The sequence below is a fragment of the Pelobates fuscus genome, chromosome 11 (genome assembly GCF_036172605.1).
Source record: "Pelobates fuscus isolate aPelFus1 chromosome 11, aPelFus1.pri, whole genome shotgun sequence".
In the NCBI taxonomy this organism is placed as follows: Eukaryota; Metazoa; Chordata; class Amphibia; order Anura; family Pelobatidae; genus Pelobates; species Pelobates fuscus.
The window spans coordinates 25,745,378-25,762,225 of NC_086327.1; the positions used below are offsets into that span (position 1 = coordinate 25,745,378).

Consider the following 16,848-nt stretch of genomic DNA (forward strand, 5'->3'; position numbering starts at 1 on the left):
GGAGGCGGCTTCTTTGCTGCCCCCCAGAAAGTGCCGCCCAAGGCAAATGCCTTGTTTACCTCGGGGTAAATACACCCCTGATTCCGTACAATTCTTCTAGCAGTTGTGGCTAAAATCTTTCTTGGTCTACCTGACCTTGGCTTGGTCTGAAGAGATTCCTGAATTTTCCACTTCTTAATTAGTGATTGAACAGTAATGACTGTCATTTTCAAATCTTTCGATATCTTTTAATTTAATTTTCCATCTTTATAAAGTTCTATTACCTTGTTACGCAGGTCTTTGACAGTTCTTTTCTGCTCGCCATGGCTCAGTATCTAGCCTGCTCAGTGTATCCATGGGAGAGATAACAAACTCATTGACTATTTATACACAGGCATTAATTGCAATTTAAAAAGTCACAGGTGTGGGAAATTAACGTTTAATTGCCATTTTAACCTGTGTGTCTGTAACAAGGCCAGACATTCAAGGTCATTTGAATAATTTCTGTCATCAATATGATTTAAAAAGGAGACAAACAACTATGATAATAAATGGTTTCATATGATCACTATCCTTCAATAAAATACATTTTTTTTGCATGATCAGTCATATTTTCAAAATCAATGGCAAAATGTCACAATGTCAAAATTGTACGATTACTGTTAGGGTATGCAAACCTTTGAGGACAACTGTATATATATACAAGGCTCTGTATAGAAGGATAGAATGTGCATGTACAAGGCTCTGCATGGGGGCAATCAATGCTTTCGTGGAGGAGTTTGTAAATATAATAGTGACAATTGCTATCTGGTAGGACTGAGTTTAGCTAGCTGGCCTGATAGTAGTGAGTTTAGCTAGCTGGCCTGATAGTAGTGAGTTTAGCTAGCTGGCCTGATAGTAGTGAGTTTAGCTAGCTGGCCTGGTAGTAGTGAAATTAACTAGCTGGCCTGATAGTAGTGAAATTAACTAGCTGGCCTGGTAGTAGTGAGTTTAGCTAGCTGGCCTGATAGTAGTGAAATTAACTAGCTGGCCGGATAGTAGTGAAATTAACTAGCTGGCCTGATAGTAGTGAGTTTACCTAGCTGGCCTGATAGTAGTGAGTTTAGCTAGCTGGCCTGGTAGTAGTGAGTTTAGCTAGCTGGCCTGGCAGTAGTGAGTTTAGCTAGCTGGCCTGGCAGTAGTGAAATTAGCTAGCGGGCCTGGAAGTAGTGAGTTTAGCTAGCTGGCCTGGCAGTAGTGAGTTTAGCTAGCTGGCCTGGCAGTAGTGAAATTAGCTAGCGGGCCTGGTAGTAGTGAAATTAGCTAGCTGGTGATAGCCAAATTAACTGTCTGGTAGTAATGGGATTCACTAGTAAATAATCCTGTAAATATGTGTAGATAAACAAATTTAACAGATGTGAAACTGTTATGGGCAAATGCAAATATTACAAGCTTTAGAATTAAATGTTGTATTTCTTAAACTGTGGACTTTGTCTTTAAGAGATATTGCAAATTGACAAGGTGTTAGAAATGGAACATATTGTTTTTCATAGATGTTTCTTTAAGCAATAACCTCAGTGCATAATATGTTTGCGCCATTTTGTCCCAGACGAATTACAATAACAATAATGCATAAACAAGCTTCAAGCCTATCCTATGACTCTTTCAGTACACAATATACTGTGGTAACCCCAAGTTAATGGAACTTCCCCAAATCCGGGAATCTCCCACGACTGTGCACTTACGTCTTAGTATAAACAACAGATAAGCTATTCAGACTTTAAGATGCCATCTTGAACTAAGTCAGGAAAATTTCCATGACGTATGTACCCTTTAGTTATGGCCTTGTATGTTTGCCAAATTAAGGGTGGTCCTAAAATGAATAAAGTAAAAAAAGTAACTTTTTCATATATGAACTACAGTGACCGTAAAATGACGACACCTAAGGTATAAATAGGTGTACTTTTTAAATGTTAAGACACAGAGGAGAGACTTGGAGACAGACGCTGCTCCATCTTAAAATGACAGAGAGGCTGACATGATGACATGTTCAGAAGGGTATGTTAACCTATTAATGATATTTGCAAGCATTTAATTTCATCTTATAAACTCTGCTATAATGGATGTTATATGTCTATATTTATATTTTTATATTATAAATATCTAAAAGACAAAACTATTGCTTCCAAGACAATCCTTATTTTATTATTGTATTCTCAATTATTTATATATGTTAAATAGAGGATCTCTTACGCTAACTATATAAAATTATGGCTAAGATATCTGTATGGTTAGCCCTGCTAAATTCTATGCTTTAAGACATTATAGTGGTAAATAAGGGAACCGCCAGCGGTTACAAAACTACCAGACCTACCAGAGTACTAATGCATGAAACCACTAGAGATATTTGTGTAAAGCCACTATATCGCGAAGGACACTTACAGCAGTGCTGTAACTCCACCCTGAAAAATGGGTATTTAATAAAGGTAGAATCTTTGTGACATACTTATTATGACTGTGTTGGTTTTTCACTGAAATTTCAACCAGGTCAAGAGATATGCAGAGACTAAGTGGGACTACTTTGTCTCCGTATATTTACTCTGCCTGACATTCATAGCAGAGCTACAGTGTCAGTCCAGACAGCTGTCACCAATGACGGCTGCAGGGAATTGGCTGTGTCTATGGAGGATCCTACCATCTCGTGGGTTCTTCCACAGACCTCAATGCTGTACTTTTGCGCATGCAGTGACATCGGCTCCTGGTCGCTGAAGAGGAGCAGTCGGACGTAGATGGAGGCGCCCATGTGGAACAAGTTCAGGTAAGTAAATCTCACCTTACCTGCCCCCCTGGCCACCGGACCCCCAGCGGCGATGTAATCATGCAGATTCAGCAAAGTCTCCATACTGTGACAATTCCGCTTTCTGACAGGTTTCTCTGTCAAATGATTCACTATCAGAGATATTCACTAAACTCCACATTTAGTTTATTGCAATCCAAACCTAAAAATAGGCTAAAATAGCTGATCTAGAATTTTTTTCCAACTCAGGTATAGTCACAACTGGGCTATGTTTGCCTATATTCTATTAGCAACAATTCAGATTTTATTGAATAACCCTGTATCTATTATTTATAAATTAGCTAGGAGCTGAGGATTCATTCAGACAGGGTTATTCCCTAATCGCCGCTGTTGTACGGTCGGTCCCAGGATGAGGAATCTTCCCATCATCAAAGGTAAGTGTAAGCAATGGGGGCCCAACTAATCCCAAGAAATCAAAATGTATCTAATGCACAAACTAAGCAAGCACTATAATCACTACAACTCACTGTAGTGGTTATGGTACCAGAAATGCAATTGAACTTGGATAACTGAGTTCGCAAATAAAGTACAGGCAGTCCATATATATATATATATATATATATATATATATATATATATATATATTTATATTTATATTTATATACACCACAGTCTAATTTTAGAGAGAAGCTGATGGTGTTCCACCTCTACTTCAACATTCAAATGTCCATATTAGTCAGACCACACATAGGGAAAGCCAACTGAACACAGCAGGACCCTCCAAGAGGAATAAGATGGCACTACCTTGATTTCTTCATTTTAATAATACATAATCTGGATATCAGGGGGGACCACAACACCGGGGAACCAGAACTGCTGTCTAAGCATTTTGTTAGTTTAACTTCATCTGATAGGCATGTGGTCTCAAACACCTAAGACAGCTCTCCTGGTGTCCCGGTGTGATGGTCCTCCCATTAATCTCCAGCTTATATATTCTTAAAATTAAGAAATCAAGGTACTACATTTGGATTCCTCTTAGAGGGTAATGCTCTGTTCATTTGGAGTTCTCTGTGTGGGGTCTGGACTTTCCTGGCACCTTCCCATGTTAAGTAGTGAAAAGTTTTGACAACTTACTTGACTACTTGTATCCCGCCAGATGCCTGCCACCATATTACCTGCTGCCAAAAGCTCCTGACACTGAAATAAGCGCAGTCTCATTGGCTGAAGCACTCAGCTGACGCTCTCAGCCAATGAGCACGGCCCTGCACTGCTTAGCGCAGTGGAGCTTCCAGCAGCAGAAGAGGTGATGTCAAGCCCATGGCTGGACCCAGGTAAGTTATAACTATTTATTCTGGGTAGGTGCCATGGCACTCCTGGCGTAATAAACACTACAGCAGTACATAGTGGTTATGGTGCTTCAAGTGTTTCTTTAACATACCAATCTTGATATATGTTGCTTTATGTGATCCAGTCATTGTTTTCTCAAAGGACCATAGGAATTTGTAATTTTAAAGGAAAAAAAACTAAGCTGTAGTGGTTATGGTGTTAGGAATGCCCTGGTGCCCCCAGTATAAGTAGCCTAACCCTTTTAGAACAGTTTGACCTGGGGTCCTCTACGAGCCACTTCCTAGGTCAGAATGGCCAATGAAAGCTCCTAAGCAGTAACTTCTGGCACTTCTAAACGTCGTAGAGAGGTTGGCAGCAGCCTCCAGTGTACCCCAGATACTATCAATTCGGGGTGAGGAGATGGTCGTTAGAGCTGCCTGCAGTGGTTATGGTGTTGGGAGTATTACCATATTTGTAAAATAATCAAGCTGAAAAAATATTGAATTTGTAGAATTTTAACCTATTCAGTTTTTTTTTTTATTAATCAAAAATTGCAGTTCTATTATCAATGTTGTACAATTCCCAATTTAATAAAATAATCGTATGCGCATGCCTGGTATTATTCCCTAAACGTGTCCGACTGGATATAATTTATTTCCATGGTGCTTATTCTACTTTAACACAAATAACATTTTAAAATGCATTTTAAGGATTCCAAACTCAAATAGCAGTTTTTTTTTGTTTTGTTTTTTGGCATCATAAAAATGTTCCGTTCACTTCACTTTTGTTGTAAAATCCACAGGATGAAAACATTTATATTTTTTTATGATTACGAATCGGTATTGGACAATTCATTCTGAAAGGCACACCAAACTATCCAGCCAAGTCTGTTCTAGCATACCCACTCTATTTAAGGCTCCAGGGACCTTTAACTGTGTCAGAAGATAGGAAAAAGTTGAGAAAGAAATTGAATTCCTTCCAAAGGAAAATGGTTTGTTATTACACAAACTCTTCCACAATGCAAAATAAAAACTTAGAACTCTTTTCTTTGTTTAACCAAAAAAAAACACACAAAACTTTTTTTTCTTACACACTGTTTGTATTACCCCACACCCTGTGTGCTGATGATGCCCATATAGAGTTGGTCTACCCCCTCCCCATTCATTTCCTCCAAGACCCTCACCTAAAAACTCCCAGTCACATGACCAATTCAGAGACTTTTCCTCTCCCCCCCAGTACTCCCTCTCATACTGCAGACAGACACTTTGCTGAGCTGACAGTGCTGTTGGGAGCTACAGAGACTGCAAAGAGCTTAGAAAGTAAAAGCAGGATTATTGTACAGTTCGTGGTTATTTATAACAAAAGACTGAAGAGAGGAAATTAAAGCAACACTACAAATCCCATAACTGTTCTCTACCAGACTGTGCTCATTCTGAGTGATACATTGTTTAAAGGGAAACAGTTGGACAGTTTCTGATCCTTTGCAGTCTATTGGAATACAGAGGTAAGTGGAGTGTGGATAGATATTGTAAATGTAAATGGGTTTTACATTTGGCAGGTAGCTATATACCGGTACTGAGTCGCAGGGTGATGGGGTTTAAGGTAAAAGTTAGAGTAAATAAATTCAGAACATCAGTCTGGCTGAGAATGATAGTAGTGCGTGCAGTGGATTGCTGGAAAACGACTGTGGTACTTAAATCAAAAGAGCATTATTTATAGGAGACGTACGCAGTGATGGCTAGTTTAAGTTATCTGAAAAGTGGACGTGCATCATGGGAATTGTAGTTCACAGAGAATTGCAGAGACAAGGCCAGTCTAAGTATCGCTCAAAAACAATCCAATTTTAATGATTTTTGAACATTATTCTGTCCCCAGATTGGAGAGTATCAGCCCGCACAACTAGTGAGCATGGATCTAGGGTCATGAGTTATTTAAGAGTATTGTTAAAATTCCCTTTAAACTAAATACCTAAAGAATTACAACATTTCAGTATCAATTATTTATTTTCTTTTTTTCTTATTCACGCAGAGTATATATTCGAAATGTATTCTTAGATTTATCGACTAAGCTGCAAATTTTAGTGAATTGAAAATTAAATTGCATTTTTTTTCCAACTAAACGTTAAAATGTTGCTTCCTGTTTACATTTCAGTATTAAGTGAATAGCGTTCTTTGACTTTTTACGGAATAAGACGTTTTTAATGACTTTTTATATATTACTTTGCAATTTTTTCTCCCCCCTTCCTTGTACAAACATTTTAAACATTAACTCTTTCGCTACGTAGCAGAGAAACAAAGCCTTCATTCGGATTATTGCGAATGATCCTTTTCCAAAGTAGTCATGACCACTTTAAATTCAGTTCCTGAATATTTGGCGAGGAATATTTTACTTCTGATTCTTGTTTATTACGTACGGTGGAGAGACTAAGGCGGGCAGTCTGTGTAGGAAATTATGGTGTTTAGTTAGGTATTAAGAGTCATTTTCGAACAAAGTTTTAAACGTACGGTAGTCACCATGGAAACCAATGGAGCGTTCCAGTGGACTGAACTTTTCTTTCTTTCTAAATTTGACCTAGATTAGCACCTTTTTTTTTTGTTTCCGTCTTTGATAACCAATTTTTTTTTCCCAGCAGCTGCATCTCAAGGGGAGTGAAAGTCAACTCCCAAAAATTCCAAATCTTACTTTGTTCATTATGGCTGAATTTATTATATTGCATTTGTAGTTCTAGAAAAGCAAATTGTTCTGCTTTAACCCGTTAAGGACCAAACTTCTGGAATAAAAGGGAATCATGACGTGTCACACACGTCATGTGTCCTTAAGGGGTTAAAGGATGGTGAGGGTATAGTAATGATTAGTCAAAACATTTTTTTTTTTTACAAGAGATCAGTATTACTGTTACATTTAAAAAAAAAATGTTTTAAAGTAAAACAGCCACTTCCTGGGCTATTTAATATAATGTTTACTTATGCTCTTAATTTCACAAATATTAATTTACAGCTTCCTGTCGGTCATTTATTATAAAGTTCTGTCCTTTGCACTTGGCAGTCGGCATAGTAAAGGCACCGAGAATAGGAGACATGAAACCATGTTTGTGTTTCTCCTCCTCGTTTACATTGTGTGCCCTGACTGTGCCTTGACTGAAACAAATGATGATGTCACTTGCTGAATCTTTAATATAAATTTTAAAGAAAATGGAGCATCGCATGAAAAAAGGGTTACTACAAGTTATAGGTGATTTTGGATGTTTTTTTTTCTTTCAGAAAAGTGATAGTACCCCTTTAACACAAGGAAATAATTTAATTTGATGAAGCCTGTAGAGGTAGGTTATCATGATCAGGATCCTGGGGCCCCACGTCTTGTGACACTTGGTTAAAGCTGCACAAGACATCATTACTCTTTAAACTCCCAAAGTAATGCATTCTATGACCCTTTAAGGAGAATCTAGGTCACTGAAATCCGTTATATTCCTTCAGGGAAAAGTAGACTATATGAAACATTGGAACCTCACTAATTGAATCTTACTTTGTGTGAAGGTGCAGATCATTGGGGGTTAGTTACAAAGCTATGAACTCTGGGTAATTTACAGAAGGCTAACAAAATAAGGGTAACCTAGCCGAATTGCAAATAACCCTCCAATATATCAAGCATGTTTTTAATACCATAAGCTGTTTAAACTGGAGCAGAAAACTGGCGTATATTCCCGTGGGATGAATATTTCTTTTTATTGTGGTTTTACTGGGCCTTATTTAACATGTTAACCTCAAATATAAAATCACACACTAACCAATGAGTGAGTCATGGGTAAAACTTAATTTCTCACGGAACACGTATAATATTATGTAAGCCGAGAGACTGGAGGTGAGATGGTGTTTGTTATGCTGAATCTTCCTCTCTGGGATTTATGGCTTGGTGTGTAATACATAGATATGTGTATTTCTCTAGGAAGCCTTTAATTAAAGCAACACTGTCACATCGCACTTACCTTTTTCCACACGCTTCCTCTAGTCCAGGGATAGGCAACCTTTGGCACTCCAGATGTTTGAACTACATCCCCCATAATGCTCTTACACCCATAATGCGGGCAAAGCATCATGGGAGGTGTAGTCCAAAACATCTGGAATGCCGAAGGTTGCCTATGCCCGCTCTAGTCTATGGACCACTTTGTCTAATTTATTTTTCCTACACCCAACACTTCTTGACACTGGGTGGAGCTACAGTCGTCAAGAAGTGTCAGTCCCCTAGCCATCCATAAATGACGGCTGGAGGTAATTGACTTTGTCTAAGGAGGACATAGGCCTCAATGCTGTAGTCTTGTAGAGCAGTGACATCTGCTGCTCGCGTTGAAGCACCAGGAGCAGAAGAGGACCTGCCGGCAGAGGCGGCTCACGTGAGGGACAAATTAATGTAGGTAGAACTCACCTTCGCCTGCCTGCCTGCCTGGGCACCAGACCCCCTGACAGTGACACTTTAAAAAAAACGCTACAAAACAAACATGCATTTCTAACTCTCAGTAATCAATGTCCACTCCTAAGCACCATAACCACTGCAGCAAGCCCATTTAATTAAAGCAATAGTATACAGAGAGTGTGCAGTAAAACCATATATATCTCAGCAGATGTACGGCATTTTACCATCAGCTGACAGTTGGATCTTCTGAAACGAGGGCTGTGAATATCGGCATGTGCCTCAATCAGTGGGTAGGAAAGGGTGGTCTGTAAGTCAGGGCAGCCTGCATGTACTGAACCACAGGGGCATAAAACCCAGGATAAAAGTCCATGTATCACAAACAGTACCTGGCAGTTTATCATCATTTTGTTTTTATGTATGACTTTATTTCCAGTTATAAAACAATAAAACAACTTGCAATGGATCAACCCTCTTGACATATGATATTCCTTGTCACCGTCCCAATCCCGTGCTTAAAGGGTCACTCCAGGCCACATAAGCACTTTCTGAGATGATTTATATGTGTCCTCTTTTTTTTTCATTTTACAAAACTGATTTATGTCAATTAACCATGTTACACCTCCCTGGCTGTCAATCAGATAAGTGGCCCTTGTTACTTCCTGGTTTGGTTAACTCAGTGGAAATAAACTCAATTGCCCAGAGCACTTGCCTTGCAAAGACTTCTCATCGAGCTGCATGGGGAAGTCTGTGATTGGACAGAAACAGAAAGTCTGGGCGGGCTTTAGAAATTGGCAAAGGCTTCAGACAAGATCTGCAGCTTTTGCAAACTGTTTTAGATGAATCCTCAAATGATTTTTTTTATAAAAAATGTAAATACATTTATATTCTCATATGTGGTATATTATTATTGTCATTTATAGAGTGCCAACGAATGTCATAGCGCTGTACAATAGGTGGACTAACAGACATGTATTTGTAACAAGATGAGATGAATGCACAGGAACAGAGGGCCCTGCTCACACAAGCTTACATTCTAGAAGTAGTGCGATAAAGTGGAACAAGAGGTAGGGGTAGGATGTTTCATGTACGGGAAAATATAGGTTGCTAGACTAGTTTAGGGTTAGTTTTTTTGCAGAAGAGGAAGCAAGGTGCAGGGAGGGGAAGCTATTAACAGTTTAATTTATATGCTTTCATAAAGAAGTGAGGTTTTAAACGATCTACTAAACAGAGATTTTTATTTTTGGGCAGTGAAGTGTCCCTTTAGACACGTTCCACTATATAAAGTTCCATTTATTTAATATTGTGTATCATTACTTTTATATATAAAGCAGCACTATGTTTTACATAGCCTTATAACACCTGAGCATCGATCACGTTTATGAGCAGGAGACGTAGTCAGTCATTGGTCCATAAATAGGGAAAATAGATGGAATATGAATAAGCCAAATGAGGAATTGGGCAGGTGGCAGTTGAAAAATATTTTTTTAGCATGATACAATATACCTTAGAGATATCAAAGCGCTACGGAATCTGTTGGTGCTATATAAATGGCGATAATAATAGTATTCAATTCAGAACTACTGAACTAACCTAAAATGCGTTAATACAACATTACACACACACAATGTTCTATTGTGTTCCTTTGTATTGTAATTTGGAGAGAGGCAGAGCTTGTAGATTATTTGATGTATGTCCATGCTTGCTGCATGGGCTCAATACTGAGCACAAACATCACAACATTCTATTATGAATGTGTTTGCACTGTTTTTGGACTATATTAATTCGCCACCATTGTTCTATTTTAATATCTCTATTTGGACACACTGTCACGTTGTGCACGGGAATCGAAAACACAGTGGCCTTCTCCAAGTCTGTATTCCCAGGCCCCAGCGGAGAAAACATTAAACGCACATCTGGATTTCACATGAGTTATCCACCCCCCCCACCCCCCCTTCTTTGCAGTCTTTATTACTCACACGTGCTGGCAGTAGAATCCTTTGGCCAGGCATGGTGGAGCCTCATGTAAGCTGCATGCATTGTTTCTCTCTCACCTCTAACTTACACATATTTTCTGATCCATTTCGAGCCCCGAGGAGCTTGCTAATAGAGGTGTTTTGTGATCCCTGTCGAGATCCGCCCCCCAATCCCATTACAGTTCATTTTTATTACTGGGCTTAAAAGGAGATTTCAACAAGTGGGTACATCCCCCACCTTGGCCTTTCTGCTATGCGCTTTCTTTTAGAAAATAGTTTATAATTACTAGCATCGCGAATGGAGTGCAGTAAGTTATTTAAATTAGGAATAATGCAGAATATTAAAATAATATGATGTCACACTTATTAATGAACAAAGGGCATCTGTCGTGATTATCACAAGACCTCTTAATACTAATAAGGTTAGTCACTAAGGTGAGGATTGCAGGGAATTCTAAGTGAACTTTATAATTAAGGCCTAACTTGCCGAATCAGAATAATTCTCCAAATTAGATCTATTTTCATTTCAGCAATTTTGGCCTTAAATTTAAAATTCACATTAATTTCCCTGCGATTCTCGATGAAGTGAATAACCCTCAAAGTATTTAAACAAATAACGTACCTCCTAGCATTGGGAGATATGTAAGTGGGACGGGGGCATCACCAGTGACACTACTTGCATAATGCTTTGCACTGCCTGGGAAGTGGGTGTTCCCTCCCACTGAAGGGGTCGTGTCTACCTGGCGTCAAGCATGCAGAGCTGAGAGACAGCCTTCTGGCCTGTCCCCTACATCCAGGATTACGTGGATAGTTACGTAGAAGGGTTCTTCTGCTTTCCCCTGTCATACAGTCCTCAAAAGTGGGGGCTATGCTATGCTGCAGATTTAGGCTTCTATGCTGAGAATTGATTGAAAAGTGAGGTGTGAGTCCATATCTTTAGATTGGTTTGTTGGAAAATCTACACATTTGCTAGTAATTTTGCTAGCACAATGTTTACATGAAATTTAATGCTCTTTAAAGTTACGTGTCTTGTGACAAGTAGATTACCCCCAAAACTGATAGCGTCGGGACCCCTTCGCTGGGGTGTCCAAATTGTAGACTCCCAGGTGTTGTCTGACTTGAACTACAATTTTCATTATGTTTTTCCAACCCCCAAACTAGGGGACTGCATTTTGTCCCCCTGGCTTAAAATAATAAGAATCCTCAAGCTCTAAAAGCCAGAACAGAAGGATTCAGCTTCCCATTTGAGTCTCTCTCCCCACCATGCGCCTTGAAGCCGGGATCCCGGCCAATTCCTCGGCATTTAATCCAGCAGAAATCACATCTGGATTGCATTAGGTGTAGATATTTGGGCTGTTAGCTGCAAGGAACAGGTCAGCCTCTCAATAACACACAACTATCAAAGCCTTATGGGGCACAAACAATAGATGGAGAGAAACAGCTAAAAATAGAATATTCCCTATTGTCGTAGTTTTTTTTTTCCATGTAAAGTAAAACTAATTTCAGGATTTCTTAGAATGAATGCAGACTAAATTAGTAGCATATGGCATATAGAAATAGAAAGCCAATGAAACTGATTGACGTCTCTGTCTCTATTCGACAGGTAGTCTACAACGCTTTAGGCGAGTCTTTCCACATCAGGTTTTTATTAAGAGGTTAAAGTTATGTTTATCTCTTTATGGACTGCTTACATGGAGTTACCATTTGACCTTTCTGTAATTAATGGTTGTATTACACAGTGTCCTCGTCTAACAGCTTACACTTAAAAGCAGAATAAACTGCTATAATTAAAACAGAACTTCTTAAATGTTAATCAAGTTTATTGAGTCATCATATCTACTAAGAGAGCCTCAGGGCACGCTTATGATACAACCTTCTTGCCTATCCTAAGCCAGATGTGTCCAAGTATCAACTTCTTCAGAGGATACTTCTTCAGAGGATGGGTTTCTTCACCACTGAGTAATTGTTGAGTGGAGATGGTGAACGTTTTTTCTGAGTTTCCTTTTGTACGCTCTCCCAAGTTTATTGAGTCATCATATCTACTAAGAGAGCCTCAGGGCACACTTATGATACAACCTTCTTGCCTATCCTAAGCCAGATGTGTCCAAGTATCAACTTCTTCAGAGGATACTTCTTCAGAGGATGGGTTTCTTCACCACTGAGTAATTGTTGAGTGGAGACGGTGAATGTTTTTTCTGAGTTTCCTTTTGTACGCTCTCCCAAGGGTTCCATTAAATGAATGCCTCGATTTTCCAAAAATCCATCTAACTATGCCTTATACATTGCCAGTCTGGAGACAAACTGCTCAGTAGTTTAATCTGTCTCCACAGGTCTTCCCCTTGTCCTCCATCTCTGGCAACCCTAAATTTCCTCCTGCGCTGTCCAGGTGATATATTGTCTCTCTTGATCTTCCTTATTCTCTGTGGCTTGTGGATGTATTTCAAGATGGCTCCTACTCCTCGAACCTCGACATCCCTCAGCCTCTTTATTGATGTTGAAGTTTTAATACCACGAACTTTCACATTTCATCTCCCTCATGCCTAGCCTTCCGTCTTCATCCTGTCTGTTTACCTTCTTTGAATCTCTCTGCGTGCAACATAATGTTTGTTGTATTGGCACTGTACACAACGTTAATCACTCCTGCGGAGAAGGTATCACTTCAATATTATATATTGGGAAAGCGATCTGGATTAGTAGGGTTGTGGACAATGTTCCATAGAGAATTTGATTCAATCTGCTTCTGGCAACTACCAAAAATACAGCTCTACATGGAGTCGCTGGACGTGGTGGCTATTCTCCGGGTCTGATTCGACCTGCACATGTCTCAAATCATCCACATACTTCAACTTCAGGTTGTTATGATCCCAGAAGAATCTGCAGAGCGCATATGCCTGCCTTGCATGACTCGGGAAGTCTGTATTAAATTTCCCCCTTCCCTTTTTTTCTCCTTTTTTTCTTTTCCACCTTCTTCCACTTCCCTTTTAATTTTCCTCCCCTCTTGTTTTCTCCTTTCGTCGCTCTTTCCCCAACTTTCCTAAACCGATCTTTTGATGTATAATTGTAACTCCTTAAATATATCTACAGACATGATATGATCTTTGTTTTTATTGGGTCTGATTCTCAATATGTGATATTTATTACTTGTTTGCTTTATGCTTAAAAACTTTGAATGACAATAGGCATATCTACTAATTACTAATGAATACATCTAAAGCAAGCATGTCAAACTCAAAGGCTAACATGGGCCAAAGTTTAAGAGGGCCGCAAAAAAACGAAAACATCAGTTTTCATAGAAACTTTATTTCGAAAAATGTACAGTGTAAAAAAAGTTGCCTAACTGACACTGGATGTCCTCATGCTCATGGAGCTTCAAAGTAAACAAAAGAGCGGATTTATTTTAAGGAGACGTGCATTTGCATATAATCAATGTTGCAGTCTTGACATATTAAGAAAAGTTTGGTAATGGGGCTGAAGTGGTGAATGTATGCTGTTGCACAGCAGTAAAACAACAAATGACGTTATCGTGTTGATTTTGAATTCCTATGAGTGTGTTCTGCACTTTGGCTGAGATCATCAAACTTGATGATCTCAGCCATTCCAATTCTTTCCCATTGCAAAAAGCTGCGTGGCCAATCAGCATCTCTATGGGGAGCATTCAGCGTGTACATGCAAACTCAATCTAATACACTGCCCACTGCCCCTATTCTAATACACTGCCGACAATTCAAATACATTGCCCCCAAATCCAATCTAATACACTGCCACCACTCTAATTTAATACTCTGCCCTCCCTCCCCTAATTTAATACACTGCCCCCCCCCAATTTAACACACTGCCCCACTCCCACCACTCTAATTTAATACACTGCCTTCCCTTCCCCAATTTAATACACTGCACCCCTCCCTCCCCTAATTTAATACACTGCCCTCCCCCCAATTTAACACACTGCCCCACTGCCACCACTCTAATTTAATACACTGCATTCCCTTCCCTAATTTAATACACTGCATTCCCTTCCCCAATTTAATACACTGCACCCCTCCCTTCCCTAATTTAATACACTGCCCTCCCCCCAATTTAACCCACTGCCCCACTGCCACCACTCTAATTTAATACACTGCATTCCCTTCCCCAATTTAATACACTGCACCCCTCCCTTCCCTAATTTAATACACTGCCCTCCCCCCAATTTGACACACTGCCCCACTGCCACCACTCTAATTTAATACACTGCATTCCCTTCCCCAATTTAATACACTGCACCCCTCCCTTCCCTAATTTAATACACTGCCCTCCCCCCAATTTGACACACTGCCCCACTGCCACCACTCTAATTTAATACACTGCATTCCCTTCCCCAATTTAATACACTGCACCCCTCCCTTCCCTAATTTAATACACTGCCCTCCCCCCAATTTGACACACTGCCCCACTCCCACCTCTCTCCCTCAAATACAGTGCCAACTCCCTGCCCCAATTTAATACACTGGCCCCCACCCTCCTTCTAATTAATACACTGGCCCCTTCCCTCCCTCAAATTAATACACTGGCCCCTTCCCTCCCCCAAATTACACTACAAATAATTTTTCCAGTTCCATATTATTTATAACACTCATATAAATTTATAACCATTTATTAATAAATAAAAAAAAGACCCACTATAAAGCCAGATGCAGAACACACAGTGCATCGAGATTTTGGAGGGACTGAGAACGTTGCCAAACTCAGCTTTGAATATTCTTTAACCCCTTAAGGACCAAACATCTGGAATAAAAGGGAATTGTGACATGTCAGACACGTCATGTGTCCTTAAGGGGTTAAAAGAAGTAGGTATTTTAAGAACACGGTGAAATAGTGAATACTTATGCTTTACGTGCCATTGCCTACGAGCGACTTTCCAATGATGACTTGCTGAGAGCTATGATGACAGCATCAAAGTGTCCTCGCTACTGGATCAACAGCTAAGAGATCACAGCTTGCCTTTGATCTAGGGGAGAATTAGATTTTTACTTTTTGCAATCATTTCTTTTTTTTATGCTCCTGTGGGACAAAATTGCAAAGAATGTAATTTATTATATTTCATTTTCTTGATCATCAAATAAGGATATCTGGAAAGGTCCAAAATGATAGACCTTGTTTGCATTCTAAAAAATAAAAAATAAAAAATAAAAAAAAGATATAAAAACTATTGAGCATTCAAACGAGCAAAGAGAAGACGTCACGTTGCAAATAGCGGTTGATGTCGGTGATAAACCTCAAATTAAATGTAGCAAAAGAAAACTTAACAATTATAAAAAGAGAGAGAGACAAAAAATGGGGGGCCTTGGTTTCCCCATGTAAGGAGGGCGGAGAAGAGGATATGAGTGGAAGGGGAGAAGGAGAAAGATTAAGTTGAGGACGTGGAGGGAATGCAGATTGCCGTGGGTCCAAGGGAAATGTCTACAGTGTAATAATCTGAGACTTCTTTTCTTCCAAGTATATAGGGGGCTGTGGTTTAGCTCAGCCACCTTCCAGGATTTACCCAAATCGCATCTAATAAGCATAGTGGATCAATCTGAAGGGAACTTGGGTAACTTATAGAAGGGAAAATGTTAAGAAGTGCTATTCAAGACCTAAAGGCATAGGGTTGTGCCAAACACCATGTTGGCATAAAAACAAAATCTCTTTTCGTGTCTGCTGATTGCTCAGTGGGAAAGATGGGGTGTTAAATTACCATTGTGTCAAGGTTTTCTGTCAATTCTCCTTATAAGAACGTATGTAGCAATTTCAAAACGTTACTCCAACTTTTTTTAATATAGCAGTTTTTTTTTTTTTTAATTTAGAATACCTGGTTGGACATCCATCTGTAATTAGGTTCCCCCCCCCCCCCCCCCCGCTAATATTTAATTAAAAAAAAACATTTAAAATTTAGCAAAAATCTGACCTGAAATCCAGTGTCAGACTAAACGGTACTTTACACCAGTCCCCATCTGACATCACGGCAGTCTTTTTGAGGTCCAATTAAATTCTTCTCATCGATAAATCCTCTTTCTCATTTATTTCAACCTGAAAATTTTCAGATTTACTTTGGAGACTGCTGATTTTAATAACATATAATGGTTTGTTTGTGATAGGATGACGAATGATTATGTTAATTAAAACAAATTCTCTCTCACCATATTCTCATTAATTTTTTTTTACTCCCTCTGAGAAACACCCATAAACAATGGAAAAAAATTTAGTTTTTTTATTTTATAAATGTAAATGAAATATGTTTACAATTTAAAAAGTACCGTAGTTTAATTTTTTTTTTTTTTTTAAACCGATCACGTTACAAGATCTGTCTCTTTAATTTGGTTACAAAAAAAATCCTTTTAACATTCTTGTGATAGGTCCTTATTAATAACA

At 39.1% G+C, this 16,848-nt stretch overlaps 1 protein-coding gene and 1 long non-coding RNA gene across 2 annotated transcripts in view; both read left to right on the forward strand.

Moving 5' to 3' along the window:
• Positions 1-16,848, forward strand: part of LOC134577512 (uncharacterized) — a 747,008-nt gene that overhangs the window by 656,408 nt on the left and 73,752 nt on the right. The window lies entirely within an intron of this gene.
• LOC134577509 (tetraspanin-4-like) overlaps positions 5,326-16,848 on the forward strand; it is an 83,501-nt gene continuing 71,978 nt past the window's right edge. The window contains exon 1 of the mRNA XM_063436277.1: positions 5,326-5,585. The gene's annotated coding sequence lies outside the window, so the exon portion shown is untranslated. The remainder of the gene's footprint in view (positions 5,586-16,848) is intronic.